Source organism: Dicentrarchus labrax, unplaced genomic scaffold, assembly GCF_905237075.1.
Source record: "Dicentrarchus labrax unplaced genomic scaffold, dlabrax2021, whole genome shotgun sequence".
NCBI classification, from domain to species: domain Eukaryota; kingdom Metazoa; phylum Chordata; class Actinopteri; family Moronidae; genus Dicentrarchus; species Dicentrarchus labrax.
Window position 1 is genome coordinate 583,571 of NW_026136709.1, and position 21,776 is coordinate 605,346.

The window sequence follows — 21,776 nt, forward strand, 5'->3', positions numbered from 1 at the left end:
TACTGAGAGTTAAAGCAGTATATCTCTGCTAGAAAACATATAAATTATTATTAGTTGTAGCAGTCTGCGGTCAAGCCAGCCGTGACTATGGGCTGATTTTTGTGTCAGTAGAAACTGAATCTGAATTGCTCAACTTGAATAATTGCATTGAAAAACTAAATTTGAATTGCATAATTTGAATTTGTATTGTTAAACTTGAAGAACTGTATTGAAAAACTGAATCTGAATAGCATAATTTGAATTTGAATTTATTAGTTTGAAACTGAATTTGAGCCTCACTAAAAATTCAACTTTTTTATGTACTTTCAAATTCAGTTCTCTAAATTCAAATTCAGATCTCTAAATTCAAATGTCGTAATCTCAACTCAATTTCAAACCACTAGATTCAACTTTTAAGGTCACAGACGGGTCAAGGTGTTCAGTAAGAGCAATCGAGTGCAGATGCACAGAGCTCCTTTTTGGCTAAGCAGCACGTTTGTTTTGAACATTTCCTGGACCTGTAGACATTGGCTAGGACTCACCTGATCCAGCCCTAACTATAAGCTTTATCAAAGAGGAATGTCTTAAGCCTACTCTTGAATGTGGTGAGGGTGTCTGCCTCCCGAACCACAACTGGAAGCTTGTTCCACAGGAGAGGAGCTTGGTAACTGAAGGCTCTGGCTCCTGTTCTACTTTTAGAGACTATAGGAACCACAAGTACCCCAGCATTCAGAGAATGTAGTGTTCTAGTGGGGTAATAGGGTACTATGAGCTCTTTAAGATATGAAGGGGCCTGACCATGAAGAGCTTTATAGGTGAGGAGGAGGATTTTAAATTCTATTCTACATTTTACAGGGAGCCAATGCAGAGAAGCTAGTACAGGAGAGATGTGATCTCTTTTCCTAGTTCCTGTCAGCACTCGTGCTGCAGCGTTCTGAATTATTTGGAGCGTTTTAATGGACTTATTGGGGCAACCTGATAATAAAGAGTTGCAGTATTCCAGCCTTGAAGTAACAAATGCATGGATTAGTTTTTCTGCATCTGTCTGTGATAGTATGTGTCTAATTTTTGTAATATTACGTAAATGAAAGAAGGCAGTCCTAGAGGTATGCTTTATGTGGGAGTTAAATGACAAATCCTGATCAAAGATAACTCCAAGATTCCTGACAGTGGTGCTAGAGGCCAAGTTAATGCCATCTATACTACTAACTATATCTTTAGACAGTGAGTCTCTAAGATTTTTGGGGCCAAGTGCAAGAATTTCGTTTTTTTTCTGAGTTTAACATCAGAAAATTGCAGCTCATCCAGGATTATATGTCCTTAAGACATGTTTGTAATTTAGATAATTGATTAATTTCATTGGGCTTGATTGATAGATATAACTGCGTATCATCTGCATAACAGTGAAAGTCAATGGAGTGATTTCTAATAATGTTGCCTAAAGGGAGCATATATAAAGTAAATAGTATTGGTCCAAGTACAGAACCTTGTGGAACTCCATGACTAATTGTAGTATTTATTGAAGATTCATCGTTAACATGTACAAACTGCGAGCGATCTGATCCTGGCTACTGATGGTATATTTGACTTTTACACATATGAGACTACAAGCATACTTAATATCAAGCATTTTTACTGTACCAATTTGGAGAAATTCAACAATAAAAGTCCATATTTGTACCTCCAAGTGGTATTTTCATATATTTGAGCTACTGTAAAAACATATTGCTCAATAATTCCTGGCTATGGATGGTATATCTTACTTCTACACATCTAAGACTACAAGCATGCTTAATATCAAGCATTTTTACTGTACCAATGTGGAGAAATTAGACAATAAAAGTCGTCCATATTTGTACCTCCATGTGGCATATTTGAACATATTTGAGCTACTGTAAAAACACTTTGCTCAATAATTCCTGGCTATGGATGGTATATTTGACTTCTGCACATCTAAGACTACAAGTATACTTAATATCAAGCATTTTTTTCTGCACCAATTTGGAGAAATTTATGATTAAAAGTCCCATATTTATACCTCCAGATTCTTATATTTGAGCTACTGTAAAAACATATTGCTCAATATTTCCAGGCTATGGTGTAGCATCCGGCTGCACGCCAGTTGGTGCCAGCACTGCAGTAAGATGAATCACTTTTCCAGAGTGTGCCTGCACCGGCCTCCGCAAGTCCCCGGACCCGCTCGTCCCGCCCGCCTAGCCCAACCACCATCCACTCTGTGGGTTCCAGCGCCAAGCCATTCACATGGTGTACGGTGGAACTGGACAGCGTTTGCCTGCCACTGCTTCTGGACACTGCCGCCTCCAGGTCCCTACTCAACGAGTCCACTGACAGACAATCGGGGCGGACGCAGAGGAGCTGTACAGCTATGGACATGCAAAGATCGGCATGGTAGGCACTGCCACCTTCGCTGTTCGCTACAGCTCCAGGGCCCTCCCAGCATTCACCTTTCAAGTTTCACGCCAAGGCGCCAACCTCCTGGGGTTTGACCTGTTCTGTGCTCTGGGTTTCTGCTTCACGGACAACGTGGGTGCCACCATTCTGACAGTGGCTACGCCCTGGCAGCAACGCTGGCCATCGCTTTTCACTGGGCTGGGCTGCCTTTCCGCTTTCAACCAGCCCTGGGTCTCTAACCTGGTAGTGGCCAGGAAGATATCGGGCGGCCTGCACCCCTGCATCGACCTCAGCAGGTAAATAAGGCAGTGATCCCTGACAAATTCCCAATGCCTACGGTGGAGGAGCTGTCTGCCACGTTCTACGGCTCAACGGTCTTCTCCATGCTTGACCTTCGCCAGGGCTACCTACAGATCCCCTTACGCCCGGACAGTCGCAACCTCACTGCTTTAGTAACCCACATGGGGGTCTTCCGTTACACCCGCATGCCCTTTGGCCTCAGCCCCCTAGCTGTTTCCAAAAGATCATGGCCACCATCTTCGCAGCCATCCCAGGTGTGGTCGTGTACCTCGATGACATCCTCAGCAGCCACAACCTGACAGTGAACAAGGTGAAATGCATTTTTGCTAGAGTGGAGCCCGCTCCACTCAAACGTCGATGCCGTCCTGCGTCTGCCCGAGCCTTCCTACCCTGCGCAGCTGTCATCATGTCTCGGGATGACGGCCTACTATCTACGCTTCCTTCCTCACTACTCAGAGACCACCGCAACGCTGCGCGCTCTCCTCAAGAAGGACGCACCCTGGTCTTGGACCCCTGCATGCTCTGCCGCTGTCCGCCGGATCAAATCACAACTTCCCCGCCCGTTCTCACCCACTTTGACCTGATGAGCCCTACGTTTGTGACTTGTGACGCATCCGAGCGCCCAGTGGCATTTGCCTCGAGGTCTCTCACTCCAGCTGAGCGCAAGTACTCGGTAGGCGAACGGGAAGTGCTGGCCTGTGTCTGGGCGGCACTTTACCCTGCGGACAGATCATCAGGCCCTCACTGCCCTGCTGGCCACAACCGGGTCTGGGCATAAGCCGCTGCACCTCTATCGCTGGTCCGAGAGGCTGCAGGCCAACTTCACACTGTTAGCGCCTGGCAAGGAGAACGTTGTGGCAGACTTGCTCTCCAGAGGCACACCTGATCCTGCGCCAGACACTGTCCAGGACCCCTCAGAGCCGGAGCTGATTCTCATGTTGCACATGCCCCTCCAGGCAGCAATTTCTCTGCAGGAACTCCAAGAGGCATCCGCACAGGACCCCGTGCTTGCCCAGCTCTGCACTTACATCCAAGAGGGCTGGCCTGCCAGAGTCCTGGAGAAACTGGTGCCCTTCCACCGAGTTAAGGGCGAGCTCTCTTGCTGAAACAACATCTGTGTGGCACAGGGATTGTGCACAGTGGTCCCCAGCACTCTAAGGCCAGTCCTGGCCATGGTGCATGAGGGCCACCACGGCGTGGTGAAGATTAAGCAGTGAAGACTAAGCAACGCTGCAGGAGCTCAGTCTGGGGGCTGGGCATCGACAGAGACGTGGAGGTGATGGTGAAGGACTGCACTGCTTGCCTCACCAGCGGTAAAACCTGCCTGCCCCCTCTCCCGCCCCTACAGCCCCTGCCGTGGCCACCGGCACCATGGACCCACATTCAGGTGGATATCTGTGGCGAACTCCACAGCGTTCCTCAGCACCAACGTTTCCTGCTGGTCGCCTATGACCTCCATTCAAAATGGCCTGAGGTGTTTCCCGCTGGCTCCATCACCACCAAGGTGGTCACTGACTTCCTCTTGTCTCTGTTTGTTCGCTGTGGCGTTCCCGACACCATCACCACTGACAATGGGCCCCAGTTCATCTCGGCCGACTTTGCTTCCTTCGTGGAGGGGAGAGGAATCAAACATGTCAGGACTGCTTTGTACCATCCCCAAGCTAACGGTGGCGTGGAGAGGTTCAACCAGACACTCAAGAATTGGCTCAGAGCACACCTGGCAGATGGCCACCCTTTCCCGTCGGCACTGCAGAGCACTTTACTCCACTACAGAGCAACACCGCACACCACAACAGGCAGTTCTACAGCTCTCCTGATGCTAGGTCGCGAGCTGCAGCTTCCCCTGGATCGTCTGCGCCCTCCAACAAGAATCTCCTCAGCAGTGACAGCCTGTTATGCTGACGGTTCACGTTGGCACGCCAGCCGCCTTAGGAAAGTGGCCCCGCCATCTGACTGATCAGGCGGCTGCAGTTGAGTGGCACCATGCAGATGTGGACTGGGGCGTTGAGGTCCCGGCTGCGCATCCACCTGAGCCTGGGGTAGCGCCCGAACCTCTGCAGCCCGGACCTCGTCCCACTCGGGTCCACCAGAGGCCATCTTACCTCAAGGACTATGTGACATTTAGTGCATAGCCCGTCACGTGGCAGAATAAACCACAAGGCTATGCAGGCAAGCCGGTAGTCCACCCAGGTTAAGCCAGACAGGTTGGTTGGTTGATAATGTTCATTTGCACTGGTTGAGGTTATTGAAGGGGGGGGGTTAATGTAGCATCCGGCTGCACGCCAGTTTGTAGAGATTCACGACAGCATGACGTCAGTGTTACGTCAGCCATAAAGAGAGAGACTTGTTCACATGTAAAATGGCAGTTGATGATAATAAAGGTAAAAAGTCAGCTCACAGTCGTGGTCCGCGCGTTCTTCCACATAACATGTGGGTGAAGCATTTTCATTAAACTTCAATAATGATGCAGTAATCATGACAAAATTTCATAGAAATGGTTAATAACATCTCATAAAAAAATTATAATATAAAGACTAAACAATAAACACAAAATCCTACACAATTCTCATTTGTTTACTTTTCACACAAAATGCAATTCCAGTCCACATTCTTCTTATTTTGCAGCTCTGCTGTGTCCATTTGTAGGCACTGTATGTGGAACCACCTGCAACAGCTGTCACACTGAATCTGTAAAAGGGAAAAATAATATATGAGGAAGAGACAGTAGGTACAATGGTGTTTTGAAGTTAAAACTAATTATTTTTCCCTTTTACAGGTTCAGTGTGACAGCTGTTGCAGGTGGTTCCACATACAGTGCCTACAAATGGACACAGCAGAGCTGCAAAATAAGAAGAATGTGGACTTTATACTTTTATATTATAATTTTTTTATAAGATGTTATTAAACATTTGTGTGAAATTTGTCATGATTACTGCATCATTATTGAAGTATAATGAAAATGCTTCACCCATAGCCTGGAAATATTGAGCAATATGTTTTTACGGTAGCTCAAATCTGAAGGTATAAATATGGGACTTTTATTCTTATATCTAAATTGGTGCAGTGAAAATGCTTGATATTAAGTATGCTTTTAGTCTCATATGTGTAAAAGTCAAATATACCACCAGTAGCCAGGAAACACTGAGCAATATGTTTTTACAGTACCTCAAATACGGTCAAATATGCAATCTCTGGAAGCATAAATATGAGACTTTTATTTTGGCATTTCTCCAGACTGGTGCAGTAAAGATACTTGATATAAAGTTTTTTTATTCATCAGGGGCGCATGAAACACTTTAATGTAACATATTTTATTTTAAATGTAGGTTCGATTATAGCTTACTGTTCTAAATACGTTTATTTTGAAAACCGGAAGTAAATACGCTGTTTCTCCGCATTTACCATAATGCTGAGAATACTTGTACACTCGAAATTTGAGTGAGGCTGATTTGACCTCGGAGATCGGAGTCACGGCTGGCTTGACCGCAGTCTACTAGCCTACTGTTTCTTCTACACAGCACCGTCCTGTAAATGACAACATCCGGTCTCAGAATATGAAAAAACAGGCCTTTTTTCCGTTTCTGTTTTCTAGTGATTTTATTTTTTGTTATATGAAATAGAAAATGAAAACTGAATTTTTTTTTTTACTTCCCTCATCCCTTTTTGACCATGAGAAAGAAAAACGGCTTGTATTTCAATTTTAATTTTTGTATTTTAAACAAAAATCAAATAACCACTTGTTTTCTAATACCCGTTTCTGAAAGGAAAATCAAATGACCAAAAGATACACGGACCCCAGTACTGAACCAGATCCCCTCCTTATTCCAAGTAGTTGGAACCACCTTTTGTCCAGAGGAGGAGACCATCCCGGCCTTCATTCCCCATTATTCTGTATGTACGCTGTACTATACGTGGGTTACATAAACAATGACCACAATGGAGGCCGAAAACTCCCGGGGCAGATAGTATGGCCATAACCTGATGGCCAGCAGTTCAATATCAGAACATGTCCAGCAAGCCCTCCTCCCAACTTCTTACTGCTCTGTAAGGGTTGTATCTCCAGCGCTTCCCTGTCTTTTTTTTCCTCGCCTTCGTCTGCGTAACTCCACCGGGATCTCTTTTGGACATGCCACACGTAAATGCCGATACTGGAGGAGGTCCTCGCGTGAGTAACCCACAAGATTTGTTGTGTGTTGGTCGCGGTGTCCACATTCCTGCACATTGTTTATAGATAAACACTAAGCTAAACTAAGGCTAAAAATAAAAAACTAAACTATCAACACTGTCGGTCCTATTTACAACAATAAATACAGTGCTAGTTAGAAGGAAGGAAAAAAGAAAGTAAAGATTAAAAGGCAAAAATAGAGAGGAGAAGCAGAAGCTGTTGTGTCGAGCTGCCACTCTCTGCTGCACCGGAAAATTAACTTTTTTTTCTTCTCTGTGCTCATTGAAAATCAGAAGGGGAACTTGGCAACTCTAGCCATTTCTTTGCTGGTTTTCACTTTTGTCGTCGCATGTTTTCTCAGCGAGCTCCCCCTACAGCTCTGGGACGTGTATTTAAAAACACTGTCGTAAAAAAACTCACTTGCGGCACCCTCCTCCCCCTTTCTACCGCTGCTGATGTGCATTTGTTGCCATGCAACTTTTTCATGTGGAGCAATGTCTACCGAGGTGGGTAATACATTCATCGTCGCTTGTTCTTATAGCCGGTGTGGCTAACCGGTATTGAGGGGGGCGTGTGCGTTTATGTGGAATTGCCGTAAAGCGGTGTTTCTCGCTCGTTCTCGCTTCTCACGATACTTCCTATTTCCAACTTAACGGGACGGTAGTCCCAAAGTTGCAAGGTTGGTTTTCCGCCTGGGGATGCTAGGGGGAGCAGGGAAAGTCACCATTTTCTCCGGAACAGGCCATTTAACCATCCAAATGATTTCTAAACGGGTTTATTAAGTTGAAATAGTTGCCAAGTTTCCCTTTAAGGGGTTTAGCCTACGAGCAGGATTTGTGACACAAATAATTTGGAAGTCCGTCCTGGTACAGTATTCAATTTAATTCAATTGTATCTAGAATGGCGCCGGCAACTACGGCAGCCTGTTATGGCAGCTCCTATAATTGTTGTAGTTTTAGTGTGTTTTCAGTGTGTTTTTAGCTGGTGTTTTTTGCTATTTTTAACAGTTTTCTTACTTTCTTACTATTTTGTTCACGCCGCCTAAATACTTCTTCGGCGTTTTTGAGCACTTTTTATTTTTTTGTTCACACTAGTCATCAAGGCGAGGGGGAGTCGCATTGTTTACACCCGCAACCAGATGATCGCCCTGAGGCATCCTAGCATCCTGACTGGAGAGAGAGTCACCATACCAGAGGAGCTGAGGAGGAGATGGTGAGGCCCCCCACCCCTGGCAGCCCCTCTACTGCTCCTCTGAGCAACAACCCCACTCCCACAGCCGTCACAGCCCCCACAGCCCCCTACCACCTCCTGCAGCAGACACCTCTCTGTATCAACCTTGTCATCCCCACCCCCCAATCTGACACCCACTATAGACCCTGCCACATCTCCCACCACCTCCCAGACTGGACTTCATATCACAGTCAGCCAAGTGAGGAGAGAGCTGGAGAGGCTCAAACAGAGGAAAGCTGCTGGACCGGACCGCATCAGCCCTCGAGTACCAAAGGCATGTTCCAGCCAGCTCTGTGGAGTTATCCAGCACCTCTTCAACCTGAGTCTGCACCTTCAGAGAGTGCCAGTGCTCTGGAAAACATCCTGCCTGGTCCCAGTGCCCAAAAAAGGATGTCCTGTGACATCGCAAGACCCCCTGCAGTTCGCATATCAACCTCATGTGGGGGTTGATGATGCAATCATCTACCTGTTGCAGAAGGCCTATTCCTCCCTGGACAGACCCAACACCTCAGTCCGCCGTACTGCACTGAGTCGTGTCATCTGCAAAAATACTCTGATGATACGGCTATTGTAGGGTGTCTGGAGGGCAGAGGGGAGGCTGAGTACAGGGACCTGGTTGATCGCTTTGTGAAGTGGTGTGGGGAGAACCACCTGCAGCTGAATGTGGCAAAAATGAAGGAGATGGTGGTGGACTTCAGGAGGAACAAGCCCCTGCCCTCTCCTGTCAGCATCGGTGGGACAGATGTGGATATGGTGTCAGCATATAAGTACTTGGGTGTCACACTAGACAACAAACTGGACTGGTCCACAAACTCAGAGGCCATCTACAAGAAGGGCATGAGCTGGCTTTACTTCCTGAGGAGGCACAAGGCCTTTGAATGTCTGCAACAGGATGTTGCAGATGTTCTATCAGTCTGTTGTGGCGAGCACCATCTTCTTTGCTGTGGTGTCCTGGGGTGCGGGTATCAAGGCAAAGGAAGCCAACAGACAGAACAAACTCATTAAAAAGGCTGAGTCTGTTGTTGGCTTGAAGCTTGTCACCCTGGAGGAGGTGGTGGAGGAGAGGATGCTGGCAAAACTGAACATGAACAATCCCTCCCACCCCCTCCACACAACACTGGAAAAGCTAAAGAGCAGCTTCAGCAATAGACTCATTCATTCCCGCTGCTCTAAGGAACGATATAGAAAATCGTTCCTCCGCTCTGCAATAAGACTTTCTAATAATAATTGACTCTGAATCAGCTGCTATAACACTATAATTTCCCTTCGGGGATAAATAAAGTATTGTATCTATCTATCTATCTATCTATTACAATTTATTTTTATAGCGCCAATTCATAACAAAAGTTATCTCAGGACACTTTTTAAATAAAGCAGGTCTAGACCGAACTCCTTAAAGAGAGTATGGAAAATGTATAGTGTGATGTACAAACCTTTTAGAAACTTTTAACATTCATAGATTCTGGAATTTTTAATGAGGTAGAAGAAGTAGATTTTTTTTAAGGGTTTTAATGTGGAGGAAGCATATGAGACAAACTGTTCCAAGCAGGTTATTTATATAAATGTCTTATACATGTCTGGAAGGGATCTTTGAGGAGACACGATGAGCTATTGTACTATGTACTGTATGTACTATAATTATAATTGACTGTTAAGGGGCATTTTAGAAGTCGATACATACACAGTATACTTCTCAATACAACAAGATATCAGAGGCATCAGTAGGTCTCTACTAACAAACTGGCAGCTCTCATAAACTAGGTACAAAAACTTCCAGATTCATCTAATTACCATTGTCTCGAAACACCTCTGCTGCCTCTAATACCAGAGAGATTGAGCCCAGCCACATGGTGTGAACACCACTAGCTTCGTTTGCAGAATGGCCCCCCATCCAGTGGCGGTCCTTCCTACAGGCGACATAGGCACTTGCCTAGGGCGCCACCTAGTGCGGGGCGCCAAATATGTGGTGAGAAAAGAATTACAATTAAATTATAATGTCTATTTATTTTTTCAACAGTTTTTGCCATTCCTCTATCTACAACAATACTTTGACATAAAAAAAATTATAAAAATAAATTAAACTTAAAGGGGAACTTCGGCAGATTTTTACCCTAGTCTTGATCACTATAGGTCACCGAGTACTGTTGATAGGAAAAACAACGACCAAAACCGGTGTTAGCAAACTGGAGATGTTATAGTGTACCGCGCTCCTGGATCCCTACTCTGATTTTCTATCTGAATTCTCAGAGTTTTTATCAAGTTTAGTCCTTAAATCAGATAAAGTAATTATTGTAGGTGATTTTAATATTCATGTGGATGTTAACAATGACAGCCTTAGTAATGCATTTATATCATTAATAGACTCAATTGGCTTCTGTCAGAGTGTAAATAAACCAACTCATTGTTTTAATCACACTCTTGACCTTTGTAACCAAGGTTAAATAATCTGTGCTGTTATTTTGAAATGCTCCGTGCTGTTATTTTGAAAGGGTTGTTTCCTCTGCCAGCGTCTGCTTCCTGTTTGTTTCATTAGCCTTTTGCATGTCGAGATGCTGGCTCAGCCGACCAATCAGGTGTCAGCTAGTTGACCTACACACGTGGGGTTTCCTTCTTTTGAGATGTGAGGAGCGAGAGCAACCACACAGCACATGAGACAAAGACAGAAAAACTATAAAAAATGATCAAAATTGATAAAAAACCCGGCTGGATAACTGCACCGCAATTCTGTGAGAGAACGGCGAGAATGACCTGTCCTCACTAGACGAGGAAAACGCATTGGTGAGAGATGTTTTGACCATGCTAATCGCTAGCCGCTAACGTGCTAGCCACTAACGCTAACAAAATGCCATTCACTTATGCTAAATATGTTAGCTTTGTTAATTTGAAAGTTAAATCTCAATTGGTCCAGTGTAATATGTGTTTTGTGTATGTATTTAACCCTTGCATAACGGTTATATGCTGTATGGTTATTTGTGTAGATTTAAGGACCTTTTATTTGTGCTAATTGTGCACACTAGATAATTTTGTTGTTTAACTACCCTTACTGTGCACTTAAAGGGCATTAAGCTGCACTTAAATTACTTTGTAGGTTCCACTGTAGGCTGCTGTTGCAGGGCAGAGGGTGCACACAGCATGTGTTTTCCTTTTATTACTATATTGTTATTATTTTATGCCATTATTTTATTGAGATATGTGAAGGTCAATGTGAATATGTGAAAGAGGAAATATTTGGTTTATAATTAATTTTGAGTGAAAGGTTATTTCAGTAACCATAATTCTCTAATATTTTGATTTTATTATTACATGAGTTGATCTTTAATAATTGTGAAACCCATTTGCAATGATTCATGAGTTATTCTCTGGTAATTTAGAGAATAATCCGGGAAATTAGAAGTTGTATTCTAACTTTTATGTGGTTTACTGATTAGGAGCTTGAATGTTCTGACCTTATTCACAATAGGTCAGGTTTTTTGTGGATCCCGAGAGTTCCCGACCTACCTGGAGTTGGAGCTTGGATGTTTCATGGCGAGCTACGGCCCAATGGAAAAGAATTAGAGACTCGATTGCATGCAGAAGATTGGAACCCTGAACCCCAGAAACTTTGCTTCCCCACACACCATCAACGCATTCAACAGTGCGGTAGGACAAACAGTTGCCACTTTTCCAGTGGACTGAGCAGTATTATCTGCTACAAGGACTAAGTGATTGAGTTGAAGGGGTTAAATTGAACATTGAATCCAAAGACTATTGATACAGCTGTGAATTATTTTTTTATTTTTATACTTACCCGGGTAAGAATTGTACTGTATACTGTATAACCGTGTTTTCTATTCATCCTTCCCTGTTTTTTATTAAATGGGAAGAGTAGTTCTTTCTCAAAGGAGAGATACTGTATCTGAGTTGTTCCTGGGTGTGGTTTGGTTCATCGTTGGCTCTGTAGTCGTATCTAGAGCTTCTGATCTCACTAGCCATAGATAAATATCACATTTGTTCATTACAGCTTCTTATATATTTTGTAGCTCCATCAAAAAAAGGGTTACACCTTGTTCTATCATATGGCATTGATATTGAACATTTAATAGTCTTCCCACATAATCCTTTCCTATCTGACCATTATTTAATAACCTTTGAATTCATACTATTAGATTAAAAGCCATTAGGCAAAACTTCCTACAGCAGATGTCTATCTGACAGTGCTGTAGCTAAATTTAAGGAGGAGATTCCTTCAGTGTTTAATTCAATGCCATGTCTGAATTTAACAGTCCTATAACGACTTTAGTCCCTCTGAAATTGATAATCTTGTCGATAGTGCTGCAGGCTCACTACGATCAACATTAGACTCTATCACTCCTATAAAAAGGAAATTATTAAAACATAGGAGACTAGCACCTTGGTACAACCACCAAACCCGTCAATTAAAACAAATAGCTAGGAAATCTGAAAGGAAATGGCGCTCTTCCAAATTATCAGAATATCGCTCAATTTGGCATGATAATCTTAAAACTTATAGAAAGGCCCTCCATAATGCCAGAGGAGCCTATTACTCAGCACTAATAGAAGAAAATAAGAATAACCCTAGGTTCCTCTTCAGCACTGTAGCCAGGCTGACAGAGAGTCACAACTCTATTGAGCCACATATCCCCATAAACTTAAGTAGCAATGACTTCATGAGCTTCTTCTATAATAAAATTATTACTATTAGAGAGAAAATTAATCACCAACTGCCATCAACAGTTATCAGTGGCTCTCCAAGTTCAGGGACTTCTGCCAATGTAAACTTAGATATATATTTAGACTGTTTTTCTGCTATCGATCTTCATCAGTTAACTTCAATCATTTCTTCATTGAAGCCATCAACCTGTCTATTAGACTCGATTCCAACTAGGCTGCTTAAAGAAGTTGTTCCCTTAATTGGCACTTCTTTACTGGATATGATTAATCTTTCTTTATTATCAGGATATGTACCACAGTCCTTTAAAGTAGCTGTAATTAAACCCCTTCTTAAAAAGCCCACTCTTGACCCAGGGGTTTTAGCCAACTATAGACCGATTTCTAAACTCCCCTTCCTCTCTAAGATTCTGGAGAAAGTAGTCGCCAAAGAGTTGTGTGAATTTCTACATAACAATAGTTTATTTGAGGATTTTCAGTCAGGATTTAGAGTTCATCACAGCACAGAGACAGCTCTGGTTAAAGTTAATAATGACCTTCTGATTGCTTCTGACAATGGACTTGTCTCTGTACTTGTATTATTAGATCTTAGTGCTGCATTTGACACCATTGACCATAATATTCTTTTGGGGAGACTTGAGCATCAAATTGGCATTAAAGGAACTGCACTAAGCTGGTTTAAGTCATATTTATCAGATCGCTCGCAGTTTGTATATGTTAACAATGAATCTTCCATAAATACTACAGTTAGTCATGGAGTTCCACAAGGTTCTGTTCTTGGACCAATACTATTTACTTTATATATGCTCCCTTTAGGCAACATTATTAGGAATCACTCCATTAACTTTTACTGTTATGCAGATGATACGCAGTTATATCTATCAATCAAGCCCGATGAAATTAATCAATTATCTAAATTACAAACATGTCTTTAGGACATAAAATCCTGGATGACCTGCAATTTTCTGATGCTAAACTCAGAAAAAAACGAAATTCTTGTACTTGGCCCAAAAAACCTTAGAGACTCACTGTCTAAAGATATAGTTACTCTAGATGGCATTAACTTGGCCTCTAGCACCACTGTCAGGAATCTTGGAGTTATCTTTGATCAGGATTTGTCATTTAACTCCCACATAAAGCAGACCTCTAGGACTGCCTTCTTTCATTTACGTAATATTACAAAAATTAGACACATACTATGACAGACAGATGCAGAAAAACTAATCCATGCATTTGTTACTTCAAGGCTGGATTACTGCAACTCTTTATTATCAGGTTGCCCCAATAAGTCCATTAAAACGCTCCAATTAATTCTGAACGCTGCAGCACGAGTACTGACAGGAACTAGAAAAAGAGATCACATCTCTCCTGTACTAGCTTCTCTGCATTGGCTCCCTGTAAAATGTAGAATTGAATTTAAAATCCTCCTCCTCACCTATAAAGCTCTTCATGGTCAGGCCCCTTCATATCTTAAAGAGCTCATAGTACCCTATTACCCCACTAGAACACTACGTTCTCTGAATGCTGGGCTACTTGTGGTTCCTATAGTCTCTAAAAGTAGAACAGGAGCCAGAGCCTTCAGTTACCAAGCTCCTCTCCTGTGGAACCATCTTCCAGTTGTGGTTCGGGAGGCAGACACCCTCACCACATTCAAGAGTAGGCTTAAGACATTCCTCTTTGATAAAGCTTATAGTTAGGGCTGGATCAGGTGAGTCCTGAACCATCCCTTAGTTATGCTGCTATAGGCCTAGACTCTCGGGGGATTTCCCATGGTGCACTGAGCTCCTCCCTTCCTCTCTCTTTCTGCACTCATTCATGTTCCATTAATGCATGTTACTAACTTCACTTCTTCCCCGGAGTTCTTGTGCTTTCTCGTCTCGTAGGTTCTTATCGATCCTGGTGGAGCCTCCTGCCATGGTCCTGCTAGATTGCCATTACCAATACTGTTGTTGCTGTGCACCTGTCTGTCTGTCTGTCTCTCTCTGTCTCATTGTCTCTCTCTCTCTCTCTCTCTCTCTCTCTCTCTCTCACCCCAACTGGTCGAGACAGATGACCACCCACCTAGAGCCGAAGGATCTGTCCTAGGTTTCTGCCTTTTAACAGGCAGTTTTTCCTTGCATTTGTCGTGCTTGCTCATGGTGGTACAGTTGGGTCTCTGTAAATAATGTTATAAGGAGTTCGGTCTAGACCTGCTCTATTTCGAAAGTGTCCTGAGATAACTTCTGTTATGAATTGGTGCTATACAAATAAAATTGAATTGAATTTATGCAGAGAGGTATGCACATAGAGCTGTGAGCGTTTTGGACTAAGGCTGTGTCCGAAATCACTCACTACTCCCTATATAGTCCACTATGTTGGACTCCCTATGTAGTGACTAGGGAGTAGGGAATGAGTGAGTGAGTGATTTTGGACACATCCTAAGTGAATTTATATAAAAAGAATGTCAAAATTAAAATGCTTAGCAACTTAATAATAATATCATTTGAAAAATGGAAATTATTTACTCCATGTTGATAATACACTTGTTTGTTATATCATTTTAGATTCACTATTAAAATATTTTGGACCACCTGCAGCTGAATCATCAGACCAGGAACAGCCATGCACCTCAGCTGTTCCAGTTTCCTCAGGTGAGTTTAATGTGTCAGTGAATGTTTGTGATGATAATGTATTGACTTACGTGAAAATGACAATATGTTGTGCCATGTCTCATCCAGTCAATGTATTTGCTCTTGTGTGTTCTCTCTGTTTATGGACCTAGAGCCACCAGAGGAGACACAACAAGAGCATGCTTGGATTCCAGAATGGCGCCGGCGACAACGGCAGCCTCTCATTGCAGCTCCTATCATTGTTGTAGTTTTAGTGTGTTTTCAGTGTTTTTAGCCTGTGTTTTTTTGCTATTTTTAACTGTTTTTCGGCGTTTTTGAGCACTTTTTATTTTTTGTTTACGCTGGTCTCCATGGCGACGGAGAGTCGCATTGTTTACACCCGCGACCAGATGATCGCCCTGAGGTACCCGAGCATCCTGACTGGAGAGAGACCCTCCATACCGGAGGAGCTGAGGAGACGGCGAGGCTGCAGAGCGGGGGTTAAACGGAGGATGAAGAAGAGGAGGCTTAAACCCTACATCCCTGCAATCATCGAGCAGATACCGGACTCCAACGTCACCCCCTGCTCTCCTCATCCCCGCTGGCGTGGGGTGAATCACTGCAACTTACGGCCTCTGTGTCGGGCTCCCCGGTCAGCCAACGCCGCGGCCCCGCCAGGATTGGCCTGGTAAATGCTAGATCACTAGCGAACAAGACTTTTGTCTTAAAGGACTTCTTCACGTCCCGAGGATTGGATTTCCTCTGTGTGACTGAGACATGGCTGAGTGTTGGTGAATCCAGCGCTTTCACTGAACTTTTACCCCATGATTGCTGCTACTTTAACTCCCCGCGGACGTCGGGCCAAGGAGGAGGAATAGCGACCGTCTATAAGAGTCATTATAAATGTAAGCAGCTATTGCTATCATCCTCTTTCACCAGCTTTGAACTGAGCTTATTTGAGCTTGGTCGCTCTCACACAGTGTTGTGTGCTGTGGTCTATCGGCCTCCCAGGTACAATAAGGACTTTTTAAATGACTTTTCTGATTTCCTGGCTGAAATCATGCCTAAATATGACCGTGTTCTTATTGTTGGGGATTTTAATGTTCATGTGTGTTGTCCAGATAAGCCAATGGCAAAGGGTTTTTTAAACCTCATTGATTCTTTTAATCTTGTGCAATCTGTGTCTGGACCCACACAAGAACACGGACACACACTTGATCTTGTCTTATCATATGGTTTGCCCGTTTTTAACCTAGAGATATGTGACGCAGTGTTTTCTGACCATATGCCTGTATTATTTGAGGCTGCTCTTGCCTGTCATACAGTTAAACCTCGCGCTGCTGCTCGTCTGTGCAGTCTGTGAGGGACAGCTAAAGGTCAGGACACACCATCCCGACGTCCGACCGTTGGCAGAAAAGTAGTCGGACTGATCAGTCGGCTCCCGTCTCCCCAAGTCGGTCAAAAAAGTGCCTCCGAACACACCAAACCGACACCGACTGGAGTGTACGTGCTGCGCGTGCGCGAGGCGTAATACGTCCCCATAACAGCAGGCGGCGCTAATCTGTGTTGTCGCCCCAAAAGAATGGGGTCACCGACCTCGCCCGACTGTCCGACGACATCTGACGGCCGATAATCGGGTTGGTGTGTCCATGCCGTAAAAGCAGGCTGAGAGTTGTTCTCTCCTCCATCAAGGCTTTCAATCACACTGCCTTTTCCTTTCACATAGTGTCGTCAGTCGTTCAGAGGACTTTTTTTCACCCACAATGTGAGCACAGGGGCTATTTTGTATTTGTATATAGTATTTATGCATGCGTGTAAAAGTGTGTGTAAAAGTCTTTAGGTCAAAATGGGATTGGGCCTCCTCTTTGTCTTCTTATTACTGCATGATTTATTGCCCCAAAAAGCCCAGATAACTAATTACCAGAGTAATTAATTAATATGAATTTGCATATTTGCATTTGCAATTAGTGCAGTGAAGTGATTAGTTTGAGATTGGGAGTTTGACTCATCAGATGTTGGTGTGTGTACTGGACCAAAAAGACCCATGCCAGCTGAGGCATCCAGGGAGGTGGGGGGCACTACAGCAGCTCTGTGGCTGTGAATGTGGATTCCAATGGATGCTGTCTGTGTTACCTGATTGTAGACTATATCCAATATCAAGTTATATTTCTGTTATATCCTGGTGCCTAGGGATGCACCGATCCACATTTTTTCACTTCCGATCCGATCCCGATACCTGAATTTGGATATCAGCCGATACCGATACTATTCCGATACCAGAGCTCTGTTTGCTTTAATATTATTATTATCATTATTGTTGATTTTATATGAGGCTGAAATAAACTCCGCTCAACAGGCAAGTATGATATGTACGTATGTATGCATGTATGTCCCAAAAGGCAACTTGAGGTAAGTATAAGGTCAGAAAAAGAAGTCAGAAAAACAGGAAATCCTGTTTACAGGAAAAATCGCATCCTGAAAACAAATATGCAACTGTAAGGGTTTCAAATTGATTGTCATGTCAATATTTATTAAATTCCCAAAAGGTCAAATATTTGAAATATAAGAAAAGTGCAATAAGTGTAAACATCTTACACACACACACACACACACACACACACACACACACACACACACACACACACTAATCCCTTCAGCTTTCACGTTGTCTGCCTGGAGTTTACCTTGTTTTTGGAATGCCTCCAGAAGTGATTTCTGACAGCTCTTTTTGTCTTTGTGCCCCTGCTCTTCTACTTCTTCATATGGATTTCCGGCAGTTTAGACGCTTCTAGGCGTATTACTGCCCTCCTCAGGAAGTCACTCTAAGGATAAAGTTACTGCTTCAAATGTTCATATATAGCCCTGTATCGTGTAAGAACTGTAATACCAAGTGGTGGTTCTCATTTTGACCCAGTAATCCTCGTGCTCTTTCGTGTGGTGCTTTTTTAAATGTTTGATTGCGTTTGTAGTGTTGTTCGACGCGAGGGACCTTCCGCCTCTCTGAATTACGGCTTTGCTAACTGGCTGCAAACTGCGGAATGGATTTCCTGAACGGGGGCGTGTCTAATAACTCTGTCTCATTGAGCCGCCCCTCCGTTCAGGACATCCATTCCGCAGTTTGCAGCCAGCTAGCAGACTGGCCGGCAGGAATCACTTGTGGAGTCATTTCAGCAGACAACGTTAAAGCGCAGACATGGCTCGTGGATATCAGATATCTCCGCAGGTAGGAATGGGAAAATCTGATACGTGAATTACGCTGGTATCGGTCCCGATACCGATACTGCATCAGATCGGCCCCATCCCTACTGGTGCCCTTTATATTTTTTCACCCCCTGCCTCTCTAACATCCCAAGTCTGCCACTGCTGAAATCATTTTGAAAGGGTAAATGGGGTTTTCAACACTGTTGCCTGTAAGTTACTACGTTTAATTTACAACACCATACTGTATTTTAGTTTTACAGTAATATAATTATGATGATACACTGATCAGCCATAACATGACCACCTGGGCATCCTGGTGGTTATATTGTTATGCAGCCCTATTGATACTTTTGATTGGTACTGACCACTGTAGACGGGTAACACCACAGAAGAGCTGCAATTTTGGAGATGCTCTGACCCAGTCGTCTAGCCATCACAATTCAAATCCTCAAACTGCCCATTTTTTCCTGCTTCTAGCACATAACTGTAGAAATTATAGAGTGTATATATACAGTATGTATAAAACGTATACTATATATAACAACATTCACAGTATACAATTATAAAAATAAAACGGAAACAATTGATCGATTTTCTACTTTCAGCTTTGTTATGATCATCTTAGCTGATGGTGCTAATGACTTCTTTGGAAGTTGGTTGTATGCTTCATTATGATAAGGAAGATAAGCTTCACCATTTCCTGCACATCCCACACATGCTGCAAAATGACATCTACAAACAGAAATTAATAGTGCAGTTCTTATTGGTTAGATATTTTAAACAACTGATTTGCTCAGTGTCATCTGCAAAATTTTCTCAAAGTTAAAATTCAAATGTCTAAATTGTCACATTGTATTTTTCTACTACTACCACTTCTTTTTCATTTCTGCCAATAGATCCTCCAGAAATTCTTGTTCTTACTTCTGTTTAGAGCTACTTTTTTCTTTTTTCCTTTTTTGGTCTTAATGTAATGGATACCAAATTTTACCCTCCCCATTTTTCTGCAAGTTGAACTGCCATGTTTCTACAGTAACCCTAGGTAGGGCCTTTGCTTTTTCATGAGTTTCATGGCCATCATAGTTTCTCCTACACAGTTTGAATGGAAGGGTGAAGCGAGTGGTTCATAATCTGCAACTACACCACTAGATGCCACTACATCCTATACACTGGTCCTTTAACTTATTTTACCCTTTGTCAAGAAAGGGGTTTCAAATTTTAGACAACGTAACATGTAAGACTTTAGAGCATACTGGGGATCTAAACATATGTCATCATTTTTAATTCGATATGTTGAGCATGTCAAATACCAACAAACAGGGTTAGGTGAGAAAACAAAACAATGTATGCCAATTGAATTGTAAGTGTATTATAATATCATAACCTATAAACCAGTGTTTCTCTTTTACACAGCATACCACCTTAGAAAATATTAGCATTAAAATACAATTGGCCAACCTTATTCAGCTAAGGACAGGTCACACAGAAGGTAGGTTTAGGTTTCCTGTAAGATTATTTATTGTTGACTGCTGTTAGACTGCTGAATGCAACCGGTTCCAGAACCAGAGCTCGCCAACCCACTTGCTTCACCCTCCACTTTAAGTGTGAAGGAGAAACTACTATGGTCACTAACACCCATTTCTGTTTGTTGCTGTGCACCTGTTTGTCTGTCTGTCTGTCTCTCTCTTTGTCACTCTCTCTCTCTCTGTCTCTCACCCCAACTGGTCGAGGCAGACGACCACCCACCTAGAGCCGAAGGGCCTGTCCTAGGTTTCTGCCTCTTAAAAGGCAGTTTTTCCTTGCCCCCGTCGCCAAGTGCTTGCTCATGGTGGTACTGTTGGGTCTCTGTAAATGTTATAAGGAGTTCGGTCTAGACCTGCTCCATTTGAAAAGTGTCCTGAGATCATTTCTGTTATGAATTGGCGCTATACAAATAAAATTGAATTGAATTGAATTTCTACACTGTGTTCCAAATTATTATGCAAATATGATTTCAATTAAAAAAACATTAGATTTTTTGTTTTTCAATGAAAGTTTTCAATTGTGCTGCTTCCCATGTCTGTTTAGATCACTGACATCAATCTCAGACAGGTTTGTCTTTATTAGTTTGCCAGTTGAGCCTAATTAATGGGAAATTACTTAAGGATGTTGTTCCACATTATTAAGCAAGTCACAGGTTTCATGCAATATAGGGGGAAAAAAGATCGTTCTGCAGATGAAAAGCGTGAAATAGTGCAGTATCTTTCAATAGGTATGAAACCACTGGATATTTTCCGAAATAAAACAAAAGGAGACATGATTGCAGTGGGCTCAGAAATACATGAAGACTAATTGTCTAACAGTTTTATTCACTGATGTATGCCATGCTACACTGGATGGTCCAGATGGATGGAGTTCTGGATGGCCACCATGTCCCAACAAGGCTGTGACCTCAGCAAGGAGGTGGTGGAGGGATGTTTTGGGCTGGAATCATAGGAAGTGAGTTGGTAGGCCCCTTTAAGGTGCCTGAAAGCGTCAAAATGACCTCTGCAAAATATGTGGAGTTCCTAACTGCCCATTTCCTGCCATGGTATAAAAAGAAGAAGCATGCCTTCCGGAGTAAAATCATTTTCATGTAAGACAACACACCATCCCATGTTGCAACAAATACCATTGAGGCCTAGGCTGCTATGGGCATTAAGGGAGAAAGAATCACGATGTGGCCACCATCATCTCCTGACCTCAATCCTACTAAGAACATGTGGAGTATCCTTAAAAGGAAGCTCTATGAGGGTGGGTGGCAGTTTACCTCAAACAGCGGCTCTGGGAGGCAACTCGGGCATCCTCAAAGGAAATACAGGCAGAAACTGTACATGGACTTACAAGTTCAATGGATGAGAGAGTTGTTAATGATACCACATCAAAGAAGGGCTCCTATGTTAATATGTAACTTGATCTTTAAAGATGTTTTTGATTAAATAGCTTTGATTCGAGAAAAATGATCCCCTCTAATGCAAAAAATACAACAGATTTCGGTTTTCAATCTTTTAGAAACTATTAAGTGTTTTGAAACTCTGCTTTGCATAATAATTTGGAACGCTGCATTTTGAGTTATTTTGCAAAAAATGCCATTGTCATCATTGGTAATTGTGTTGTAAAAAATCCAGATTACTATATAATTGTTGAGGAATAAAAAATCCTATTGACTGCCAATTATATCGACTATTTAGTAAGAAAAAGAACAAAAACAGTATATG